The following is a 23,759-nucleotide window of genomic DNA, read 5'->3' as shown; positions in this document are numbered from 1 at the left end:
TCCTTTGAGTGGAACCATCAGTTTAACTCCTGCCCTCATCACATTCACCAGGCCTAGATTGCCAACTCTGGGGAAATTTTTTGGGGGAGGGGGAATTAGAGCCCTGGGGAGGGTGGGGTTTGGGGAAGGACCGAAATAGTTTATAATACCACAAAATTTACCCCTCCCCCCCAAACAACCATTTTCTCCAGGAGATCAGGTCTTGATCATTTGGAGATCAGTCGTAATAGCGGGAGATCTCTGAAGCTGTTCTCTCATCTTCCTTCAAAATCCCTCTTCAAAGCTCATCTTTCCCGCACGGCCTTGAACACATATGCCCAACTGTAAGCAATAAAGCACTAGGTGCCTCTGATTCAATTAACTCTCTTGCGCCGTGATCAGTCAGTCCTCAAAGTGCCACAAGACTTGGGGTTGCTTTGGCGTCAGCAACAGGCTAGCAATCTAGAATGAACATTGACGGCACTGTACAGAATAATATGCTCACTTACCGACGCCCTGCCAATGAACTCTGGAGAACTGATCTCTCAGTAAGAGTTTTTGTATTTCAGCTATAAGGCATACCAGAGCCCCTACACCTCTTAGAACATAAGTTAATCACCAACCCTGTCTCACCTCTTTCCCTTTGACTTTTGCATCTCTTGATCAAAATAACACCCCCCCTCCCCATCAAAGTACCCCCCTTGCTAAATTCTTCTGATCTGCAGTCAGTTTCATACCCCTCCTTTTCCCAATGGCCAAGGGAAGTCTTGTTCTAAAGACTTGGTTTTTACACCCCACGTTTCTCTACCTTCAAGGAGACTCAAAGGGGCTTATAAACTCCTTTCCTTCCTCTCCCCACAACAGACACCTCGTGAGGTAATGTAGCAGAAAGGGTTCTGAGAGAACTGTGACTAGCCCAAGGTCACCCAGCAAGCTTCATGTGTAGGTGAGGAGAAACAAATCCAGTTCACTAGATAAGAGTCCATCACTCTTAACCACTATACCAATGGACTGGCAAAAGATTCAAGAGACTCCCATGCAGCATGCTTCTTTATACAACCATAATTATGTTATGGCCCCTAGAGCCAATGACTTTTTTTAAAAAAAGGATTTGACAGATTAACTTTATTTAATTCATTTAATACCTGGCTTTTCTCCTGAATGGGAACCCAATGGTATCTGACCCAATTCCCCTCTCCTCCTTTTTTATCATCACAAGCACCTTGTGAGTTACACGAGATATGCGATAGTGTGACTGGACCGAGGTCACCCAGCAAGGTTCTACAGCAGCAGTTCTCAACCTGTGGGTCGCGACCCCTTTGGGGTTCGAACAACCCTTTCACAGGGGTCACCTAAGACTCTCTGCATCAGTGTTCTCCATCTATAAAATGGATAAATGTTAGGGTTGGGGGTCACCACAACATGCGGAACTGTATTAAAGGGTCGCGTCATTAGGAAGGTTGAGAACCACTGTTCTACCGCATGAATGAAGATTTGAACCCGGGTCTTCCAGTGACTAGTCCGATGCTCTTAACCACTACACCAATATTAGCTCTCAGTTAATAAATATTAAGTCTTATCGATCCAACCACTATCACCCAGATTACTGAAGAGAGGAATCTTGAATCTTCCATTTCTACAGACAACGTATAAACAATTGACAGGAAAAGACAGTTATCTTCTCCTTCTGCTGGACTAGACAGACCTTTGGTCCGATCCTGCAGAGATCTGCTTATGAATGCTTCACCTTTCTGGGCTCAGAAAGCGGGGAAACACAATGTTATTTCCTCTCAATCCTGCGGAGGGTTTTTAAAACAGTTTATTGTGCTGAAATATTCATGAAACCTCCCTTCTTGGCACTGTGACAAACAAGTTTGGGTAAGGAGATCCATTCTGGCAAACAACGGTTAATTCTCCTTGGGTGTAAACCATTCTCTTTTAATTAATAGTCATTAGACTGAAAGATGCATTTACGTGGCTTTAGGGAATTTGCTACTTTGACAGCGAGGGAGCTGGATACAAACATCCGGCATTTCTTTTTATAATCGTTATTGCGTGTTTGTAATAAAATCAGCTCCTCAATTTTTCCTGCTCAGAATGAGGGTTTTTTTTGAAGTGTGTAAGCTGAGAGCCCAGATGGCCACAAAGGCCGGGTGATTTCTCCATTTGCTAGGAAAATATTGAGTTGTGCATGTGAAGGGTCAGCAAACCTTGGGTAATGGTACTGCTTCTCTTGGGTGGGGATGGGATCTCAAAGCAGAAGATGAGAATACTGGTTTCTTTGACAGCTTTCTTATTGGAGCTCCGTACCAGCTAATTTCCAGCCCTTCATCAACCACTATTCATAAGACCTCTATTACCTCCCCTGTTCGGCAGTTTCCAGTCCATCCACCATCTTGTCCCATGGACAGAACTGCTTTTCTAATTTCTTGATGGAAAAAATGCCAGTTGGGTTGGAGGAGAGGCAGGACTGGTGCATGCAACTGTTATGTGGGCTAGTGTGTGAGCTGAAACCTCTCTTCCTCTCTCACGCACATACTCACCCACCCACCCACCCACCCAGTAGGCAAGCATCCCTCTCTGTGAAGATCATCCCAGGAGACTTATACAAGCGTTTTTGGGTAGTCTCCTGTTTTGAGATGGAAAGTCTTCTACTGGTTGGCTAAGAAGCAGCCCTCTCCTTACACTGATTCTTCTCAAACAAGTTACTCAGAAGAAGAAGAAGAAGAGTTTGGATTTATATCCCCCCTTTCTCTCCTGCAGGAGACTCAAAGGGGCTTACAATCTCCTTGCTCTTCCCCCCTCACAACAAACACCCTGTAAGGTAGGTGGGGCTGAGAGAGCTCCGAGAAGCTGTCACTAGCCCAAGGTCACCCAGCTGGCATGTGTGGGAGTGCACAGGCTAATCTGAATTCCCCAGATAAGCCTCCACAGCTCAGGCGGCAGAGCTGGGAATCAAGCCCGGTTCCTCCAGATTAGATACACGAGCTCTTAACCTCCTATGCCACTGCTGCTCCTCTCAGGAGGTTGAGATGATATTGCTGAGGCTTCATTCCCACCAGGATGAAGAAGATAAATACAAAGAAACTATTTACTGAGCGGCATCTCAACCATGAAGAACAAGAGTTGGTTTTTATACCTCACTTTTCTCTCCCACAAGGAGTCTCAAAATGGCTTACAATCACTTTTCCTTCTCCTCCACAGACACCTTGTGAAGTAGGTGGGGGCTGAGAGAGTTCTGAGAAAGCTGTGACTGGCCGAAGGTCACCCATACAGGTTTCATGTGGAGGAGTGGGAAATCAAACCTGGTCCTCCAGATTAGAGTCTAACCTGCTTTTTCCACTACTCTTGATGGTGTGCACGGTCCTCTTGGAACCCAGTCTTCAGCATTGTCTAGCACAATGGCAAGAATAATCTTACACCTTTCGTTTCTAAAAAGGGGATACTGGAGAATAAGCATGTCCAGAAGACCTGAACTGAAAGGTTCCCAGTGGATGAACTATAATATTCTTGGAAGAAAGAGAAGAGCATCCTATATATGCTTAAAAAAGTCCCAGGGCTGAGAAAACTAGAGTTGGTAGCATTTGTGAGCATTGGCACTGAGTCCTGGAGACGAGCATCTTTTGAGAGGGTCAGAATGGGGATTTTCTGTCCCTAGAACACCAGAAAAATACTGACTGTTCACAACAGAAGGGATGTCAGCAGTTGGTTTAAAAGGTCAGAATAATGCCCTGACTTGTACCGGACCTACCGTTATGAGGTATCCTCCTGTTCCAGAATAGATTCCAGAATATGGGCTATGCAGTGTTCATGCAGATGCACAGTATCCCTATAAATATGTTCATCATTACAGATTATTTTCACGCATAACAGTAAAAGAACTTTCATTATCATGAGGGAATCTTGGATGACTTGTGTGGTGTTTGTTACAAGGTATGTTTCTCCCACTTTAAGGCACTCTTTCCTAAAGCTCTAGCACTGGAAAAGAAGGCAGCATTTTATTTGCTTCATTAGGATCCTAGTGTTCAGCTTTGTGGTTAGAAGGAATGTACAGCAGACATAAAGCGCATCAGTCTTCGCACACTCTGATTGCCCTCATAACCGTCAAATCCAATATTTAAAAATCCAAATTCCTGTGCATTTCAAACGTCACTGAAGTCATTTACTCCTATGTACACATAGTAACAGAACTGCCATTTTTGGTCCTGTTTACACCTATATGTTATCCTTTCTGTGATGGATGCCCAGAAATGTGGTCCAACCCATACACCAGGCAAGCAGAGCAGAGAGGAGGCTGAGCCAGCAGGCCTCCAATGCACGTCTACTATGCCTACACAGAATTAAATCCCACTACACTTAATGGGATTTATTTTCAGGTTAGTATGCAGGGGATTCCGGCCTTTGGAATGAACTGGTTGATGTTTCACCGGGTTTCTATGGGCGTTTCCCCACTCTCCACGATCCCCCCTATGCCACCGTTTACAAGAGTGCCAGGGATGCTGCGCACTGAGGAGGAGCGACAGTGGCAGCGTCGGGGCGGCTGCGCTGTCACCGCCCCTGTCGTGGGGAGTGCTGGGGGACCCTGCGCTACTTGAGGAGAGTGGCGCGGGGCTTAAGGTAAGTGAGGAAAGGCCCTATATGTATGTGCCGAAATCATGAATGACCTAGGGTGTCAAAGACTGCCAGCAGTCTGGCCAGGGGATACTCAGCTGCAGCAGATGCCTTGCTGGGCTATCTGTTGCTTTGAATCTGATAACTACCGTGTTTCCCCCAAAATAAGACAGTGTCTTATATTAATTTTTGCTCCCAAAGATGCGCTATGTCTTATTTTCAGGGGATGTCTTATTTGTCTGTGTTCTGTTCGTCGGGCATGCTTCCAAACAAAAACTTTGCTACGTCTTACTTTCAGGGGATGCCTTATATTTCGCACTTCAGCAAAACCTCTACTACATCTTATTTTCAGGGAATGTTTTATATTCGGGGAAACAGGGTAGTGCTTCATGCACGGGTATCAGCTACCTCTCCTGCTGAAGGGTGGGGACATTAGAGGTAAGAGAGGGAATAGATCTGAATACTGCAGTATATGGGGCTTGGCTGGGGTAAGCAAAGACACTGCTCTCATCTTCTCATCTGATTTCCCAGAAGTGTCTATATGGCAGAGGCGAAGCGAGGGGAAACTCTGCCCAGGGCATGCACACGCACGCTGCACCCCTGATGTGGCAGCACCCGCCCCTGCCCTGCCCCAGAACGCCCCCTCCGTGGCCTGGCAATACCTCCACCATGGCTCCATCCAGGGTGTTGAGCCCTACCCCGCCTCTGCTATATGGCCATTATCAGAAACCAAATGGCTTCACCAGAAGACGTTGCTTTAAATTTATTTATTTATTTACTTAGTTGATTTCTATCCTGCCCCTCAAATACAACCCAACGTGGGTTACAACAATCTGAAAATTATTCAACATTACAATAAAACAGCATAATAACCAGATAAACATTCCTAAAAACAGACAACCTCTCCCTAATCTCCCCCCCCACCCCAGGTGCAGGTGGAGGGCAAGTTCTGAACAAGTCTAGTGGGTTTGGGGTAGATGACATCAATCAGTCAAATGCTTAGGCAAAAATGACACTTAACCAGGCAGCAAATGGCATATGGTGCCAGCGCCTGCCATATCTCTAATGGGAGGGCATTCCTCAAATGGAAATGCAAAGCTATTGCAGAGTTACATTTTTTTTTGGCCCTCAAGTCACATCTGACTCATGGCTATCCTGTGGGGTTTTCAAGGCAAGAGATGTTTAGAGGTGGGGTGCTGTGTGGTTTCTGGGCTGTATGGCCGTGTTCTAGCAGCATTCTCTCCCTGGCTGATTTACCACCTCGACGTTTATCTAGTGGCTGGCATCTCTGCAGGAGGGATCCTCTTGAAGATGCCAGCCACAGATGCAGGTGAAACATCAGGGAGAGAATGTTGCTAGAATACTCTTGGCCATATGTTCCAGAAAACCACACAGCACCTAAGTGGGATTCCTGGGCCGTGAAAGCCTTCGACAATACATGTTTAGAGGTGGTTTGCCATTGCTGCCCTTGCCTTGATGGTCTTCCATCCAAATATTAACCAGGACTGACCCTGCTTATCTTCTAAATTGGGTTAGCCTGGGACATCTAGATCAGGGCACAACGTTACGTTGGCCAAAAGCAAGAGATAGCACGCGTGAGAGGGAAGCGGAGCAGATCTGAGTAGCTCTTCTCCATATGCCAGTGGGCAGGTTGCGGTTATTGGGGGTTTTTTTTGCAAGGAAGCAGCTAAAGGGGAGGCAAATGTGCTGACAGATATTTTGGCTCTCTGGGCAGAGTTTTGAAAACACCCGTCGCTTTATGTAAAATTGTTCTTGTTCCCTGTAAACCTTACGGACAGGGTGGGAGACACTTTGGAATAAATAAAATCGCTCGAGCCTGACGCTTCTCTTCTTGGAAAGCGATTTCTCCAAGGTCGTCTCTTAGAGTTTCAAATGGGTGGGGAGCCGCGCACCCTTCCGTGCTCTCCATGGAGTGTGGCGAATGTTTGATTGCACACTTTGATTCCTGTAGAATTAATTAGACCTCAACAATCACATGCACAAATCGGTATTTTCTACACAGCAAGGAAGATTCTGAAGTATCGCCTGCATAGGCTCATGTGGGCACCCCTCGGGTTTTTTTTTTCCTTGAGGATGAGTGACAGACACAAATCCTCCCATTCGCACAAAACAAATAAATGAGAAAAATGAGAATAACAGTGGGTCAGAGTGCACTGTAAAGGCCTTCAATATATCTTGAGCACCACTGCATTCAATGGGATTTACACTTTAATAAATGCAAGATTGTGTCCTTTGTCTTTCAGAGGAAAAGGCCACGTTTACTCTCCCCATGTCCTTTAAAAGTGTTTAGGAAGCAACCAACCATAGCAGTAAGAAGATGATTCATACATACCGTTGATTTGCTCCAGACCTGTGGGGAAGTTGCCTGCCTCTCTCCTTTTACATGCTCCTGGAAGAAGGCTGACCTGTCCTGCATAGCCCCAAGCTACCCTGAACGTGTCAAATCTCAGAGGCTAAGCAGGGTCATCCCTGGAAAGTATTTGGATGGGAAACCTCCAAGGAATACCAGGGGTCTGACGCAGATGTAGGTAATGACAAACTGCCTCCAAATGTTCTTGTAGTGAAAACCCCACCGGAAGTCGCCATAAGAAAGATGTGACTTGATGGCAAAAGAAGAAGAAGATGTGGGCTACAAGTTTCCCCTGATAGCCTCCACTCTTGCTTATAGACACACAGCAATCTATCTGGACAGAAACGTGAGTATGATCTTTGGTACAGAAACCAAGGGGTAACATGTAATGTGTATCTTGTAGTTGCTGTTTATGATGGAAGGAGTAGGGAATGGGCTGATGACATGGAATGTCAAAATGGATACTGGAAGAGAGGTAGCATGGAATCTTCACACAGAAATGTGTCCAATAAATATATTCTTCCTCGGTTAGATTGGGATGAATGTTGTTGCACTGTCTTCCCGAGGAGGAATTGTTAATGCTACCAGCTTTGGTAGTGGTTTCTACTTTTGTGCACACTCTAGAATGGGACAATGTTTCTTCCAGTGCCCTGAAATCTTTGCTGACTACTTATTGCATATCGATCTCCTGTTAAGGCAAAGGAGCAAACCAACCTCGGGTCTTCTTATGGTTGGCAGCCCCAGGTGGCAAAATTTTCCTTTCAGCTTGGCAGCAAACCAGAGACAAGTGTCTTTCTAAGTGACTAGAGGCCCAAGATTGTCCATTACCACTCTGTTCATGATTATCTGTATCAACCTTTGATTTGGCTATCAGGAGGTTTCTGTATTTCAGAACCATTCTTGAAAACTTGGGAGGTGGGGGGGGGGGGGCGGTACAATTCTATGCATGTTTATGTTAGAATAAGCCCATTCAATTTCAGTTGCATCTTAGAAACACTCAAAAATAAGAAGCTTATTGTGACAATGCAAGAAAACAATGCCCTTCATGCATCAAAACATGAATAGAACGTAATGAGAAGATTCCTTGCAATGTACTCAGCCTCGCGTTTTGCAATTGTGGTTGTTTTCTACAAGAAGACGAGATTGGATTTAGACCCATTTTCTCAACCATAACAAGTCTCAACATGGCTTACAATTTCCTTCCTTTCCCCGGCCCACCACAGACACCTTGTGAAATAGGTGGGGCTAAGAGAGCTTGCAGAGAACCGTGAGGTCACTCAGCAGGCTTCATGTGAGGAGTAAGAAACAAACCCAGTTTACCAGATTAGAGTCCACCGCTATTAACCACTACACCACACTGGCTCCCATTTCTATTCATCTGTAAGAAGAAATAGCTCTATAATATAAATAATTGGTAGTCATCCTAGTTGAACTTCGGAATAGGCATCCATAGGATCAGGCTTCATAAACTGAATGCCCTTTATGACTGAATGCCCTTATTTCCTCCTATTAATGCCCATCTTGTAATTCTCTTGTATCTACTAAACAGGTACCTTGCTGATCTCTGCCTTTGTTCTGCAGAGATAAACTGGTAAGACACTTGAACAACTGTCATAAATGCCACATTCCTGTAAGAATTCTACTTCTTCCAGCTTGCACATATAATATAGCAATGCCTAAGCCTTTGCACAGCCTCATGCAGAAAGCCCCATACTATCTAGCAATGCACTATGGATTGGACCCAGCCAATTTTCCCACTGAATCTTAAGCCACCCCATGCCCCATGGTTTTTGCACATGGAGGTTCCATGATCCCCAGCATAGACTTTTTGATGAAGCAACTCCCTTTATCAGCTGCAGAAAATCTGGTTCAATTCAAATTTAACCACACTGAACCGAAGCAGAGTTATACTAGTCAGTTCAATAGATTTAGGAGGATTTCAGTCTGCTAAGGAATGCAACGTGAGGCTGTAATTGAAAACCAAGATTGGCAGAAGGAACTGCAAGGTTTCTTGCCTAAGTTCTGGTACCACACTGAATACCCACTGGCGGCTGCTGGAATTTTTGCAAAGATTGCTGAGCTGGGTGACCTTCACCTGATCCAGCAAATAACTTCTCATATTCTTAAGCTACATTGAAAGTGATCATGGAAAACAGGTTGGTTTTGTCTGCGTCTGCAGCAGGGTTTTATACATTTAAAACACATTGCTGGACAAGGACTGATATATTAAAAAGGAGACAGCATCACAGTAGCTTAACATCCAATGTTGGCATAAAACCACAAATATTTGGCATTTATAGTATTTCTTTAATTTTACTTAGAATGTTAGAGGGTATCTTTCCCCCTCCTTTATTCTTGTACTTTTATCATAAGCAATTATGAATTATGTTGTATTCATAAGCAGTTCCAGCAGATATGTCTTTCTGACAGTCTGTGGCTCTTGGGTAAATGATGTCTTTTAAATCTGGTATAACATCTGCTCTCAGCAAACTCCTCTCTTTAGAACTGTAAGAGTGTGATCCATCGGGAAATTCTCCTGTAAAAACCTCACTGAACCAAATCCCCTTCATTTCAGTGGGGCCCAGGAGAACTTCCCAGTAGATTCTTACCTAAATGTGTCATGCAAACCAAAATAATATATTAAAAAATCATCTTCCCCCAAGTCTTAGCTATTTTTGCAAAGCTGTTGCTACAATGCTAAAATGGGGAGGAACTGTTCCAGTGGGTGGAAAGAAACTTGCGCACCGCATGTTCTAACAGCTGTACAAATATATCAGCACATGAAGAATGCAGAATGCAAAACTTGCATACAGATATGAAGCACAGTGTAATTAACGGCTGTAATCTGATGCATCCTTGATTGGAAATAAATTCCTTTGAATGAAGCAGGATTTGCTTCTGAGGAAAACATGGTTAAAACTGGGAAGCGAGGCTGAAACCTTTTCAGCCTGAACTTGTTCTGGCTTACTCAGGAGTTACTCTTATTGAATTCTGTAGGAGCACATAGGATATCAGACTGTGTGTATTTACTAAATAACTCCCAGACTTCATTGGGACTGCTTTCAAGAAACCTCATTTAAGACTGGGCAGCCCAGCTGTGACCTTAAGCCAGTTAGAAGTAAATTCTCTTGCAGACCTGCACAGCTTGTAAGCCACCTCTCCATCCCTAGTGGTCTACTAGGATCTCACTATTATCTCTGTTTTGCTATCAGCCTTAGAGTCACGTCATGTCAGATCATGTCAGATCACAGTGTACGGCTGATTAGGTTCGTGGGTTGTGCAAGCGGGACCAGCCGAAAGCAGCTTTTCAGAACTGGCTACAAAGGACAGTGTGTTGCCTTCCCCGATAAGGAGCTGTTCAAGTAAAGCAACAGTCTTGGCAAAACGCCAAGGGATGGACCCGTAGGTAACATTAATTCATATGAAGATCATCATTACGGAATTGTTTTCAGCGCTGTTATCATTATTAGTATAATAGCACAGCACCATCCATCCCAATGCTCCAGGGGACATCCAAAACACTTGGATAATTGAATGCTCAGATAAATGGAGAGGTGCTTGCTTACAGAATTGCTGGGACTCATCAACCGCGACTACTAGGACTTCTGCATGAATTTCCAAGATGCAAGTTGTACTAGCCAAGCATGCCCTAACTAGCGGTGCTGAGAACAGGGTTTGTTTTTGTAAAAACTGGAAAGTATCAGATGTGAATGCTGCCACTGCAGTAGAGAATGCAGGAGAGAGCCATTTTAAAAGTGAACATGTTTCAGGCTGTCTCGGATTTTCATCTGAATCTCGGCGAGTAGAACAGTAAAATCCAATGTAAATATCATTTATTTTAGGGCCTATCATTTGAAAGTGACAGAGCCTTGGATTAGCAGGGCAGTTTCTGTGGTATGTTTTCATTTACACTGTTTATTCTGTGGTATGTTTTCATTTACACTGTATCTGGACTGGAGCAAAAGAGGTCATGCACCAGCTCTCAGAACCATAAGAAGATCCGTTGGCACAGGCTAAAAGGCAATGGCTGTGATGGTCTAGGGAATATCTAGATTGCCAGTTTAAAACCAACTTAATGTTCATTTCCTTCAACTAGAGTATTTAGGGGGCTGCCATTCTGTCATGGGATTCAGAGAATTCACAATTGCCTTACGAAAACTACAGCTCCCAGAATGCTTTGGAGATATGCCACAACAGCTAAAAGCTGATATCGATTGGTGGTACAAAGAGCCAAAGAGCCAGTGCAGCGTAGTGGTTAAGCATGGCAGACTCTAATCTCGAAAACCAGGTTTGATTTCCCACTCCTCTATATGACCCGGAGACACTTATCTGATGAACTGGATTTGTTTCCCTGCTCCTCCACATGAAGCCTGCTGGGTGGCCTTGTGCTAGTCACTGTTCTCTCTGAACACTCTCAGTCCCATACACTTCAAGAGGTGTCTGTTATAAGGAGAGGAAAGGGTTGAAAGCTGCTTTGTGACTTCTTGCAGGAGAGAAAAGCAGGGTATAAATCCAAACTCTTCTTCTAATTTTCACTAGGGCATGTGGAAACCTCCTTAAAAATCACCTCTTAAAAAAGCTTTCCCAATTTTCCATCTGTCAGGGGTTTTTTTAATTTCATATTTTATCAAAGTGTGTTCATGTATGACAGGGGTCTGCAACCTGCGGCTCTCCAGATGTTCATGGACTACAAATCCCATCAGCACCTGCCAGCATGACCAATTGGACATGCTGGCAAGGACTGATGGGAATTGTAGTCCATGAACATCTGGAGAGCCGCAGGTTGCGGACCCCTGGTGTATGGGGAGGGAAGGTGTGAAGCTGCTCGGGAAAATGCGTGAGCGATCTCGAATACAGGTTGTCACGGGGACTCTGTTTCTCCATTGGTAATCATCTCTGCCTGGCCCATAAGAAGCTACAGTCCTCGTCCCCTGCATAGAGCCTTCATGCCTCTCCCAAAGTTGCTGGGAAGTAGGGGTAAAAGGGGGTAAAAGATTCATCATGTGATTGTCCTAATCCACTTGATGAACAAGCACAGTATTCCCAACCTGGCCACTGCATTTAGCAAGACTCATCAAAATCCTCCTACATGTTGTGGAGAGACTGTGATTGCTTTGTCACCGGGAGGCCATGTGGTACGCAGAGGTGTCCCTGTGGTAGCCCACACACTGCACTCATTGGCTCAGAAAAAAAATATCTAGCCTAGGATTTTTTTGTTAAAGCAAATATCAGGATTGCTTTTCTTTCTTTCCTTCCTTCCACCACCACCAAATCTTTGCTGGGCAGTTATTTCTTATCACAAATTTCTCCAGATGCAACTGAGTTCATTGATGCTTGCTCTCCAAAAATAGGAGCCACAGCTGAGTGGTAAAGTGTATGCTTGGCATGGAGACAGACTCCAGGTCTACCTCTGGTTCCTCTATTACCCCAGGGTCTGAGAAGGTAAAGCTGCTAGGAACAGATTGTCCCAATCCTACCAGGAGTGCTGCTGCTCAGATTAGCATGGCTAGCATATATGGACCTGTCATGATGGTGCAATTCTGACAGAAAAAAAAACACAGCTTCATATGCTCAGAAGTGCGCTTAGAAGGCAACTCTGTGCCTATCTGCAGTAAGAAATCCTGGTTATGAATTGGGGACTATTTGCTGACTTTCCTACAGTTTGGGAATCCACCCGACCCACTGCAAATGCGGTCTGAGATTTCAAAAATAAAAAGTTAAGAATAAAAATGGGGGAATGTCACTGGTTCAAGGGCATTCTAACGACCATTAAACCTTTGAAGTGTTCCCTTCATCTGAACACCTGAAGCACTTCTGCAAAAACCCAGAACCACCACGGCAGCAGCATTTAGACTATCTAACCGGAACATGAGCGTGATCCTTAGGAGAGAAATATATTTAATAGAGTTTCTGACTGGAGCTTAGTTGAGAAATGACATATACCATTTCTTTCTCTCTCTCTCTCCCCCTCCCTAACATAAGAGTTGTCTCATCTGATCTCCGCAGAAATATTTTCTCAAGACCTCTGTCCTAAAGCACTGCAGATAGGCATGCACAGTGGGGCAGAATGGTGTCTCTGGAACATGGCTGAACTTGGACAAGGAAGTATTCTGAACACTATGTCATTATTCTTCTCAAGGCAACCAGTTAATCTTCCATATGGCCATATGTCAACTCCTTTGCCCTTTTGCCTTCCCAAATGATTCTATTTAACTGTAATTAACTACCAGCATCAAATCCCAGCAGTGGGCAGAATCCTGGCGTTGGTTTAACTCATTAGCTGTGCCTAATTTACACATATTTCTGCTTTTAATTCCAGGGCTGCCTTTCTGCACTAATCCCCCACCCCCCTTTTGCTTGTAACTCAGAGATGAGCACAGAACTGCAAAGCAATGGAAAAAGGCTACGGAAGTGAACAAGGATCCTCACATTTCAATGCAGCCTTCCCTTTAACTCTGGCAAATGCTTTTAGCACCCGTACTAGAATTATTTCCATCCTGGCCTTCAGCTGTCCCCCCTCCCCATTCTTTGCTCTTTTACTGCACTCAGCTCTTAGTAGGGGACAACTGAATTCCACTTCCTTGCTGAACTCCAACCCGAGTGGATTTTAATATCTTTAGCAGACAGTCACAAACCACCCCAATTTCACTCCAAGTAATCTGTCCTCTCATTGCAACTCATTCCTTACCTGTCACTTTCCTCTTTAGATTCCCTCATTCCATTCCATGTTTGAAAAGGATGCCTCTCTTGGGGCAGTTCACACTCAAAGAGATAGGTTCGTGGCTTGAAGTCTGCAGCACCAAGTGGGTTGACCTACCCTTGTGAAGGAACCAGCACACACTGGACCTTAGAATTAGAACTTTGTTATGGTGCCACACTTTTGGCAGTGGAGTGGGCTCAACCTTTGGCTGCGGTCCCGAGTCATCAAAGTAGAAGAAATGGAGAATTTTCTCCCACGTGTGAACCAGTCCTGCTGAGGTGTGGGTCACTATTGAAACAACATCCATGGTGTGACGAATGTACACCTAGCATATACATTCTGAATGCAAGAGCGCGCAGAAGATGGAGAGAGAGAGAGGGAAAGAGGGAGAGATACAGGCAGAGAAAGATTCTTTGCAAAATAGTAGTTAAGCCAAGAGGGTGGCTTAAAGGTAAGTCAGAGAGTCCCCTACCTGGATAAGGTAAAGGCGTGCAGCCAGCTGGTTGTTTCGGGATGGGGATGTCCCGGCGGCGAGTCTCAGAAAGTGCCATAAACCCAGTCCGGATCATCTTTGTCGAAGGCTCAGCCAGGCTCCATCAGCAGCCGAGGTTAAGGAACGGGCAGGCACGGCAGCCTCAGCTTTCTGGCCGCTCTCTGCCCAGCAGAAAGCTCCCAGCGCCCAGACCTTTCTGGAGGAGACGCGCTGTATGCCTGCAAAGCTATCGGGGAAGGCGTTAAGCGCTGGATTTAGTACACCAGCCTCACACTCTCTTCCACACCCCCTTCTCCTCTCCACCCCCGATGACGGCTGTTTCCAAGACCCTTCGAGTCTCGCAGCCCGAAGTGCCAGAAATGACTCAAAGCAGATTGTTAGTGGTGAAGCCGATAAAACGGTTGCAGCTTGAGAAGAGGACGGAGAGGAGCGCCTGGTGTGCTATTAAAAGCCCTTCTGCCCCCCCAACCCAAAATACCGCCCCCCGCCAGCAAAAAACCCCCCAACCAAACCGAATTGGGGGTGACCAAAGAACACAATTATACCAAAATTGCCTCAGCTCCAGCCAGAAGTAGTTGAATGCCAACCTGTTCTGTCCCAGTAGGAGCAAGGCAGCAACCTTATGCACGCTTACTCGAAAGTAAGGCTCACTGAACTCAGCGCGACTTACTTTCGCGTAAATATCCCTTCGGGTCGGGTTGCGCGTTGTTTTCAATGGGAGGGCTTCGGCTTTAATTGGTCTGTGGATCGGGCTAATGGGAGCGCAAATAAATAGCAAAGCGCCTGGCTGGGAAGCTGCGGGAAAGGCTTCCTCGCAGCAAAACGCAACGGGTGTGAAAGAGTGAAGAATCGAGAGACGACATAGCTCTGTGATCAAGCGCCGTGTCTGCGCAGAGTAAAGGATCACAGCTTGCTCGGTACACTTGGCATTTTAAGACACTGGCAACCATCAGGGGGACTTAAAGGGAAGGCAATTCCTCCGCACCCCTTCCGAACAGGCTTCCAAGTATATTTACTGAGGCTACGATGTCAGCCTGCACGGCAAATCCGAATTGCCACGGATCTATTACCACCCGGGTAGAAAGTTCTTCTAACAAGAGGCAGTGACCTCTCTAAAAGACATGGCGAGTATACGCTTGGTTAAAAAGGTGGCCAGTGTATGTGTCCGAGGAGGTGGGCAATATCGGGTCTTGGTATCGTTTCTAGTGGATGTTATAACTCGGGTTACATCCAAATGCCCCTCTGAGAAAACCAACAAGCCGCGTGTGGGTAGTGTAATCATGATCTGATTTATTAAATCGGTAAAAAGCAAACAGGAGAAAAGCGCATGTCAGATAACGCAGAGAAGGTTCAGCGAATGTGTCCCTGTGAAGACAAGGTTCGAAAGATCAGGAGGGGACATTCGCAACAGACGAGGACAGCTCCTGATTGACTCGAACAACTTCCACGAATAGATTTCAGCACTCTGGACAGCTCCCGTCACTCTCTTGGGACTTAATGGGGAGAGTTTCTCGGGAAAGTTTATTAATTTAATTTTCAAGTCTCCCTCTTTCTCATTATTCTTGTTCACTGGCGAGTAACTGTCATTGATTTCTGGGTGGCTTGCTTCCAGGTAAGGCTGTTTAGCTACAGAGGCCTCATGGGTTTGGTTGTTTGTGATCTTGACATACAGCTAACTCTTTCTCGGTAAAAGCTTTGGAAAACATTTTCATTGTATTGTCGAAGACTTTCACCGCCAGAATCAGCCAGCTCTTGTGGGTTTTCTGGGCTATGTGGCAAAAACTACCAGACTGTGGCCATATAGGCCAGAAAACCCACACCAACATTTTCATTCTTCAGTCCCTTTATAACATCAGCAGGCTGGTCATGCCATGGCAACAAACAAGCAAGAGCCAGGGTTTAGGATAGCAGGTTAAAGGATAGCTTCAGTCAGTGTGGTATAGGAGTTAGAGTCTCGGTCTTGTGACACCAAGTATGAATCCCACTTTGCTCACAATGGAAGCTAACTGGAGAACTTCAGGCCAATTCTTCTCCCTCACAGCCTAGCCTACCGCACTCAGTGGTAAACTAGAAAAGAGGTAGAACAGTATTACAAAAGTGCTTTGGGTCTCCATTGTGGAAAAAATGTGAGGTATAAATGACTAAAAGAAATGGATTAATGAATCTGATGAAGTGAGTCTACAAATGCTCTTGCCTCACCAATAATAATTTAAAAATGTATTATTCTTTATGAAATCATGATAGTTGTGTTTATTTGTGGGGGATTATATTAACTTTAGAAGCACTAGTTATAGATTTGCCTTTCTATTCTCTTTCAGTGGAGGAAGAATCAGATCAATTGGTAAGCATTTTGGACTAAACAGGAGAGTACAGGTTGTGCTTTCTTATCTACAGTGGTTTATATGGAACTAAACTCAATAAAGTCCTACAGCGCCAAATGGCAGTGAAACCAGCATCAGATGTACGAATTATCCCAGGAGGTGTTCCAAATGCTTGGGGGTTGCATGCTCAATATCATTTTATATGCTTTAGCTATCCTGTCTTGCTCAAAATGAGAACGGGTATTTCTTACCTATGAAAGTAGTGGGGGAAAGTGCTGGCAAGTCACAGCTGACTTATAACAATCCCATAAGGTTTCAAAGGCAAGGAACTATCTGTGCAGCAGTCCTAGACTTCCTTGGTGGTGTCCCATCCAAGTACTAACCAGAGCCACCCCTTCTTAGCTTTTGAAATCTAATGAGATCAGGCTAGCCTGGTCTAGGCACAGACATCTCTGCAACCCCCCCTTCCCCCCAAAACTCTTTCCCTTTGGCCCCCTCCTTTCCGCGCGGTTACAGAAAGGGTCGACGGCCTGGGGGCGGTAAAACGCACCCCAGGCCGCCAGCGCTTGCTGCAACACAGAGTAAAGCGCCTAACCTGACTGTGCACAGCCTCCTCCCAGGGCGCAAGGCCAGGGTTCAAACAAACAACCCTTTTAGAGGGTTGTTGTTGAGGGGAAAGCTGCCTTTTCCGGGCGGGCGCGCTGCAAACCGCACTGGGAACACGCAGTTTCTTTCTTTCCTACGATTAGAATGCCTCTCCACTCCCAAGTTCTCCTCGCTGTCCTCCGACCCCTGGAGGTCAGGAGGGCAGCGTGGGCGGGACTGAGGGATGGCCCGCAGGGATGTATGCTAACGAGCAGTAAAATGTTTTGGGAAGGGAGAAGGGGGAGGAAGAAGAGCAGCTCCATGCAGAGTCTGCCTGTCCGTCAAGTGCCGGCCTCTCAGAGGTCAGGGTCCTGCATGCTCTGTATCGCGACACGGACAGCCTCTCCGCTTCTCCACGTACCGACAGAATTCTTGCCAGCATGGGAGGAGCGCTTCTCGGATGGCCACGTGTGTAAGTAGAACGACCCTTGAAATTCTGTAAACTGTTTTTGTCTCCCATTTTACTCCCTGAGAATTTGTAAACTGTTTCATTCCCTTATTTTAAATTTCAAACCTGGACATTAATCTCCCAGTTGTTACTTAAGATTCTGTCCCGTCCAATCTTATTTGGCCTTCTTCAGGCCATCTTGAAGGGTTAATTTAAAGGCTAATTTACAAAATTGTATTTTTAGGAATATCTGAGAAGTCTTAAGAATATTGAGAGACCTGACAATCTTGCAGTTTTACCACAGAGGTGCCAGTCAGTTCATTACAAATATAGTGAAGATTACTTCAGAACAGGAATGGTAGCTCATCTAGACTACAAATAGAAGGGCCCTGGCAGAAGTGTTTGGAAATTTCAGTTGATACAGAATGCTACACCCAGGATGTTGACGGGAGTAGGTCATACAGACCGTATCACTTGAGTCTTGACCATTTCACTTAGCTTCCAGTTTGTTTCCAGGCACACTTCAAGGTGCTGATCTTGACCTTCACAGCCACACATGGTTTGGAACCAACATACTGAAGGACTACCTACTTCCTTATGAACATGCCAGACCAAATGGTCATCTTTGGAGGCCCTGCTTTGGGTGTCCCTACCTTCTGCAATTAGGTGTGTAGCAGCCTGGGAGAGGGCCTGCTTGGTCATGGCCCCAAAGGTTTGGAAGTTTTCTCTCAGGGAGGTTTGTCTAGCTCTCCTCCAGGGAGCTGCGTAAGCTCACTTTTTGTTTGTTTTTGATGCCTCCCCACATTGCTTGGAAATACTGCCTGGAGGCAGTACAATGGCATGGCAGCAGTGCCATCCATGGCCACGAGAGCCCTGTGGATCAGACTGTCTGAGAATACTTAAATTCCACTTTTCTACAATGCTCAAAGTGGCTTACAAAATAACAGATTAAACTTAAACCCAAAAAATAATATCCATCACATTAAAAGTGCAACTCCTGCAAACATACATCACTACCAGTTGTCAATTCATTAGCTACTTCACCAAAGTTATATTGAAATAATTCTACTTTGCATCTTTTACAGAAGAGGGAGGAGGAGACATTGTGGGAGCTTTCTGTGTCTTCCCTTGTTTCTCAGTCAGGCTGATCTCTAGATTTCTGAATCTTTATCTTCCCCTTTTGAAGGTTGGGATGACATTTTCCCATATTCATTCCCTTGGCATCTAATTTGTCCTTCCAGGATTTCTTAAAGATGATTCACAGAGTGTCTGGGAGGGCATCAATTGGGATTTAATTCATCGGGCCCTGAAGACTTGTACTCATTTAAGGTAGATAGATACTACCTGTCCACCTCCTTATCAATCTTGAGGGGCAATGTATTTATTATACCATTTTCTACTTCTATTCATAAACTCCCTCCCTCCTCTTTCTGTATAAAACCAAAGAGAAATTATAATGATTATTGAAATATTTGGCATGGATGAGTGCTTCTGACTCATGGGAGGGGTGTTTGTGAATTCTAGACCCCACTAACCTTTTTTTTTTTTTAATGAGCCATTTCATGGAAATTACAATTGTGTGGAATTTTGGAGCAGAGTAGCCCCACATTTCAGTATATATTTATAGATGCTAATCACTTAACTTTAAAACTAATGGTGGCATTTCTCTTTTAAGAAGTCACCATAAGCATATAGCTGCTTTGATACCTTGATCCTTTAGTTATTTCCTCTTTGGTCAACTTGTATTTATTGATTGACTATTTTAATGTATTGTATTCATACCCAGCTTACAGTTTTCTCATCCTCCATTTTATCTTTACAAAAGCTCTGTAAGGTAGGTTAGACTGAGGGTGAGTGACAGATCTAATGTATTTTATGTATTTTAAGATGTTTTATTGACGGAGCCTATGTTTGTATTGTACCGGATTTGCTCCTGCTTATTGTTTATATATTATGTTGTTCACCGCCCGGAGCCCTTTGGGGATCGGGCGGTATAGAAATTGAATAAATAATGATGATGATGATGATGATGATGATGATGATGATGATGATGATGATGATGATGATGATGATGATAATAATAATAATAATAATAATAATAATAATAATAATAATAATAATAAAGTCACCCAGCAAGCTTTCTGGTAGAGTGAGAATTCAACCGTGAGTTGCTGAAATTCTAGTATTGCACCCTAAACACTACAGCTCATTGGTGTTAATGAGGCATTTCCAACGTCTTCTGCTTATGCACCTCTGCCATTTACTTTTTGAGTCCGTGAGTGTTCTTTGGAATTTTGACACAAAATGGTGAATGCAAGCACAAAATGGCTGCCACAGAAGCACAGTCAACCATAAATTCTCAAGGAGCAAGGTTGTGAATGACTCTAATGACAATTTTTCAACATTTCAAGCAGAGGCTTTATTTAACAGGATGCCTTTTGAAATTAACATGATATTTGTATCATATATGCAACATATCTTCAGCAAGTCAGTAAAAGTATTTGTGCTGTCGTAACAGCAGCTGTCAAAACAACTTTTTAAAAATCTGCCCAGCCAATCAGCTCTCCATTGACCAGTCAGAAACAAAAGACCCACCTGGCCCTGCCCTGTCTCTAAAAAAAATACCTGGTGGGCACCAGGTTAGCCATCAACAGGTGCCAATGGGTGCCTTATTGGAGACCCCTGATATAAAGCAATAAAGTTTTATAGACCTAATGTGCCCACAGAAGTCAAATGTTTGCTGTGTTTTATAACTCATGTTTGGATTTGAACCAACACAAATATTTTAGAGACCCATTGGCTGACCCTTGCATGAGCTTAAACTGGTGCTGGAGTCCATGTGCTGTAAATCGTGTGTATCTTCCATTTGACTAGGATTTGTGTTTATGTGTTTGGGTTGGGGGGGGGGAGGTTGTAACTTAGGAGACAGTTCCAAATTAGGATTTATTTATTTTGTTAGATTTATAAGATGCCCATCTTCCGGGGCATCGTACAACATCAGTGTTCCATTATAATACAATAACATTCAATACAGGTCTTTTAAAATATGGTTTTATTGTTTTCATATTTAATAATAGTACAGAAAAGCTGGCAGTCCTGGCCATTTCATTCACCTACATGTGCCAACCGGGTCTTAGAAAACACCTTTAGAGATGCAGTTACAGGGACAAAGACACAGATTGAAGGGAGAAGCCATGGAACCCCTTCGACAATGCCTTTCCATTTTTAAGCAGAGGTTTGCATGCATCTGCGCATCCAAGCAGCCATCAGAGACCGCTGAGCTGTGCAAAACATTACAAAGATGAAATGCGAGGATTATTTCCTCCCCCCAGAAAACTTGTCTCAGCAAGACAGCCATGATTACAGGCTTAAAGAGAAAAGTGACAGCTTGGGACACACATGTTTCAACAAATGAATCTGTAGGATAACTCCACTGATAGAGTTTGATCCCCCATCAGAAAAGCCTATAGCAGAAGTCACTGAATTATATACTGAATGGTCTATGAAAATACAAGTAAATCCAGAAAAGTTGGAAATAATGGTGGCAATTCTTCATGTCATGGATTTCAATGACAGCAGAGGTCTCTATTTCCTGGATACTCCAGAGGTGCATGGGCAGTGGTGGGATCCAAAAATTTTAATAACAGGTTCCGATGGTGGTGGGATTCAAACAGTGGCGCCGCCGCACACACGCACCTCCAGTCCCTGTTGGGCAGGGAGGTTGCTTTAGTAACCCCTTCTCAGCACTCAGAAAAAATTAGTAACCACTTCTAGAGAAGTGGTGAGAACTGGTTGGATCCCACCTCTGTGCATGGGGTTTTTTTTTTGCAAGTTGTACACATTGCCTAAACAAGGAATTATTTTTAATTGTATTTACCTATTTAGATTATTTATTTTCTGCTTTCTCAGTAGGACTCAAGGTGGATTAAACAGTCAATGCAATCAAATAATAAGACACCCCTCCCTCATTTGTGTCTGTGTGGTGATAGTGTGGGTGGCGGTGCTTGAGATTTTAGATTGTTTTAGGGTTTTTAGGATGGGTCTTTGTTGTGAGATTTTGGGATTTAAAAAATAATTCTATCTTTATCATAATATTTAACCAACAATACATCATATATCATCTCCAACACATCTCAACTTCAGCTTGATTTTGTGTGGTTTTTATTGTAACCCACCCTGAGACCACAGTAAAGGGTGGGGAATAAATGTAAATAAATAAATATATACAGAAATCAGAATTGAAGCAGAACAATGACATATTAAATTATGCAAAATTGTTCAATAGGATCCTTCTTACAACAGACAGTACAATACACTATACACAGTCCTTAACCTTTTCTTCAAGCGTCTTTTTGGGTCATTTTGTTGCAGAACACCCCTATTATCTGTGGAGAAAAGCCCTCTTGAACAATTTAGCTTTGCATAATTTGGAGAAAGCCAGGAGAGAGGAAACCTATCTGACCTTGCCAAGCTGGCCAATCTATAAGGTTAGGGCCACAATGAAGAACACATTTTGGGGTGTGGTTGTTGATTTTGCCCATTTGCTGGTTAGCACCTGTTGAAAACCCTGCTCAGTTGAACAAAGTTACAATGGGGAAACATATGGGGAGAAGTGGTCCCACAGATATGAGGATCCAAGGCCAAGAAGGGTTTTATATTGAAGGGTTTTTTTATAGCATAACCACAACCTTGAATTAAACCTGGTGACTGATGGGCAGCTAATGAGTGACTGTAGAACTGGAGTAATATACATTTTCTGTCTAGCTCCCAATAATAGCTGAGCTTCAGCATTCTGTATTAATTCTGCACCAACTGGAAATGCTTGCATGTGACTTGGATAAGCAGCATTATTCAATTATTAAAGAATATTTTAAATATTCTTACCTTTATGTCAAGAGTAATATTATCACTATACAAACTAGACGAGTGATGCCCAGGAGTAGCTCAAATAACAACAAAGTATCACAGGAAAGCTAATTAAATACAGTGACATAGATATTCTTTACTTCAGGTGAAAACATTCAAATTCTGATTGAAAGACCTTTACTTAAGGTTCGTAGTCAATATAGATCACTGATCAATCAATAGAATATTCATAAATCCAATCTTAAAATGCTCTCATCATGATCTCATCCTAACGAAGTCCCATGGTTAAAAGAACGTTGTTTCCCTTTGTAGTTTCTTTAGAATTTATTTATTTATTTATTTATTTATATTTTAGACTTGTAGGCCGCCTCTTCCCCGAAGATAGCTATGTTTCAAGCAAGCAGTCAGAAGGGTTTCTCTTTCACTTTCAAAGAAGTCTTCCAGATTCCTTCTTAGCTTAACTTGTTTCCCATCGTTTTTTAATCCTCAGATAGTGTCATACTTGGACCAGTGGGCTCTCAGTTCGCATTTGTTTTAGCAAGTTAAGCTAAGAAGGAATCCAGAAGAAACCTTGTTATTAAAAGAGCAATATTATCTGGATTACAGTGTGGAAACAACATGATTTACAGACAAAAATAATGATTAACAATCTGGGATAAGATCCATAGGACATCAGCTTGGACTGATTAGCAATTTCACGAAAACAGAGATCTCTTTGGATACTGTGTCCCTTTTCTTGCTGGATACTTCTGTCAAATATAACTAACTGTGCCCCATTTATCAAGCAAGAAACTGGTTTTTGGGGGGTGGGGGTGGGGGGATGACCAAATATTCAAAGCGGAAAGCAGACACTAAATATGAGAACAGATTTCAACCGACGATTAGCGCAATTATCTCCTTACAAGAAGGAAAGCAAACTGGGCCCGTGTACAGATCAACCTTAGGGGGAAAAGCAATAAAAGTTCCTGAGATGAGCTAACTGTCTGATAGAATAATGGCTCTGGGGGAAGGAACACAATGCTCAGATGAACCAGGCCTTGTACATTCCTGTTCTGTTTTCCTAAAAATGAGAACTGCGATAATGATTGTAACAGCAATTTGAGTCCAGTGGTGCCTTCCTGCTCATAAAAAGAGTATTCAGCTTACAGAAGCTTACACATGGTTTACATCCAACCACATGTTATTTCAAAGAAGACAGGCACTTGAGAAACCTACTGTGCTGCAGACCAAATAATAGCTGATGTTGGCGGTGAGCAAACCCTACAAAATTTCTCAATACTTGAAGAGACGCCATCTCCACATTGATTTATTATTTATTTATCTACTTCATTTATGCCTTGCCTTCAGCCCCAGAGGGAGGCTTACATGGTTCTCCCCCTCTCCAT

General features: G+C 43.8%; 1 protein-coding gene across 1 annotated transcript in view; it reads right to left on the bottom strand.

Moving 5' to 3' along the window:
• Window positions 1-14,353, bottom strand: part of CHRM2 (cholinergic receptor muscarinic 2) — a 209,118-nt gene extending 194,765 nt beyond the window's left edge. Inside the window, exon 1 of the mRNA XM_048500882.1 lies at window positions 14,134-14,353. The gene's annotated coding sequence lies outside the window, so the exon portion shown is untranslated. The remainder of the gene's footprint in view (window positions 1-14,133) is intronic.
• Window positions 14,354-23,759: the final 9,406 nt, after the last annotated feature.

Source organism: Sphaerodactylus townsendi, linkage group LG06 (genome assembly GCF_021028975.2).
Source record: "Sphaerodactylus townsendi isolate TG3544 linkage group LG06, MPM_Stown_v2.3, whole genome shotgun sequence".
Lineage (NCBI taxonomy): Eukaryota > Metazoa > Chordata > Lepidosauria > Squamata > Sphaerodactylidae > Sphaerodactylus > Sphaerodactylus townsendi.
Note: the sequence above shows the minus strand (reverse complement) of the source record. Positions and strands in the feature narration are given on the sequence as shown.